The sequence below is a fragment of the Dendropsophus ebraccatus genome, chromosome 12 (assembly GCF_027789765.1).
Source record: "Dendropsophus ebraccatus isolate aDenEbr1 chromosome 12, aDenEbr1.pat, whole genome shotgun sequence".
Taxonomy (NCBI): Eukaryota; Metazoa; Chordata; class Amphibia; order Anura; family Hylidae; genus Dendropsophus; species Dendropsophus ebraccatus.
Window position 1 is genome coordinate 9,476,830 of NC_091465.1, and position 2,593 is coordinate 9,479,422.

At 44.6% G+C, this 2,593-nt stretch overlaps 1 pseudogene; it reads right to left on the reverse strand.

Annotated features, from left to right (window-relative positions):
• Positions 1 to 259: 259 nt before the first annotated feature.
• LOC138768617 (olfactory receptor 5V1-like) lies at positions 260 to 1,174 on the reverse strand (annotated as a pseudogene).
• Positions 1,175 to 2,593: the final 1,419 nt, after the last annotated feature.

Below are 2,593 nucleotides of genomic sequence, written 5' to 3' on the forward strand. Positions count from 1 at the left end.
TTGGCTGTCCAAGCATGATGGGAATTGTAGTTTTGTAACAGCTGGAGGGCCGCGAGTTTGAGACCCCTGGTCTAGATCGTCTGGGCAGCAATAGCACAGTGCAGCGAGCGGGGAACAAGGGGAAGCGAGCTGACAGGTGTAATACGGCCTTTACTTTTTTCGTACCTTAGCCAAATAAATAATGTCAGGAGCTTTGGTGGAGGAATGGCCTCCTTGATGTTATACGGCTTGCCAGTCTCATCATCATTGCCACCACACTCTATGCTCTGGTCATTGCTTTCTTCAAGGCTTTCTTCACCTCCTTGTTTCTCAAACAGTAGATAATAGGATTTAACAATGGGGATAGTGTACCGAAGAGAACAGATGAAACCTGCACAATAACAAAGAAATTTCCAGAGCTAGGACCATTGTAGTTAAAAATACCTGTAAAATAGAAGATGGTAACAACCATGAGGTGTGAGGAACATGTGGAGAAGACCTTCTGTTGTCCTTCTGAGTAACGGATTCTCAGGATAGCGGAGATGATATGTATATAGGAAGTCATCAGAGTTATAAAGGGAGACATCGCTAGAAGTATGGTGAAAAGATGTAATGACAATTGAATGCCCTGGATGTCACTGCAAGCAGCTTCCAACATTGGGAGGACATCGCAGAAGAAATGGTTGATGTGATGATCTCCACAGAAGGTCAACTTCATGGTCATCAAGGTGTGGACAACACCATTCACCAACCCACTGACCAAACATCCGGCAACTAAACCTGATCAGAACTTATTCATAACAACTTGGTACCGGAGGGGGTTACATATGGCTACATATCGGTCATAAGCCATGGCAGCCAGGAGAAAACATTCAACTCCTCCTAAAGAGATGAAGAAATAGAGCTGTGTGAAACATCTATGGAAGGATATCCTCCTCTTCCCGGTAATGGCACTGACCAGCATGGCCGGGAGGGTGACCGTGGAATAACAGACATCTAATAAGGATAGACAACTCAAGAAGAAATACATGGGTGTCTGGAGATGGCTGTCCACCTGGATGATGCTAAACACAGCCAAATTCACAATAATGATCATCATGTAAACGGCAGTCATAAAAATTATACAAAGAACCCGTCTTTCCAGGAAGCCAAGGAGAATAAAATCCTTCGACAATGTTTTGTTTTCTATTTCCATCCAATTCACCTCCTGAGAACCTTGGGAAAGGAATTAAGAAAAAGTGAATTATTTGGAGCAGATTCCTTAATTTGTTGATTAAAATTTTTTGGACATGTAGATTACACATCATTTTGGAGGGACGCAGCTAACTCCAGGGGATAGGGTTACCGAGGAACTGGTCCCACACCTGGAGAGTCCTGTGCATTGTTCCTATTAGAGATAAGCTGCAGTCAGAGAGCTATTTTCTCCCCATAGGCATAGGCCATGCCAAATGGGAGAAATAACTTCAGTTAGTGAAGGTATATGGCCACCTTAAGCCGCCTTAGGTCCACCTGGTCTGTATAAACCTTGGACCTCACTTGCCACTTGCTGCTTGTTACACGATTATAAGGTTCCAGCAGATCTATAGAAATTAGCAGCTCTAATGATTTTTTTTTGCATCTTGGAGAATGGAAACAATTGGAGATAGTCTTTTCTATTGAGGAATTGCTATGATCTTAACTTTGGAGTCCCGAAAAACAATAGTGACACATAAATAGTTCTAATGCCCACCTTCTATGACCTGGCTGGGGAGATTAGAAAGGTGACTGTACTCTCATAGACATACATTATACTGAGCACACTTGGATGGAGAATGAATTGGTTAAACTTTTTGATGAACCCTTGCTTGGAAAAGCACAGTGACCAGGGCATGCTTACTACAGTAAAGGTTTACCTGTCCTTCTGGATCAAGATTGAAAAGTGAAAGAACACAAGAGGATGAGATTAGTGTTGAAGGAACTTGGCAAAAGTTCAGGTTCAGCAAAGTTTCTCTGAAGCGGAACGCTCGGCATTTGACTCTCGGAGTCTCAAGAAGTTGGCTACAGCCATGTTTTCCAAGACTCCCTAGGGCGGCATGCAACTTCTGCAGTCGCTAGGTGTCAAAGGCTTAAAGGGGTAGTGCGGAGGTAAAAAATTATTCACAGAATAACACACATTACAAAGTTATACAACTTTGTAATGTATGTTATGTCTGTGAACGGCCCCCTTCCCCGTGTCCCACCACCCCCACCCGTGTACCCGGAAGTGTAGTGCATTATACATTACCTGATCCGTGTCGCGCCCGTCCGCCATCTTGTGCCAAACGTCATCTTCGGCCGGCTGGCCCGAACACCTCCGATCTTCCCGAGTGCCGGCCGCCCTCTGCCGTGTCATCAGCTGCTCAGCCGCGATTGGCCGAGCAGTTATGCCGACACGGATCAGGTATGTATAATGCACTACACTTCCGGGTACACGGGTGGGGGTGGTGAGACATGGGGAAGGGGGCCGTTTACAGACATAACATACATTACAAAGTTGTATAACTTTGTAATGTGTGTTATTCTGTGAATAATTTTTTACCGCCGCACTACCCCTTTAACATTGAAAGTTGCTAAACTCGAACTTCGAGCAAGTTCT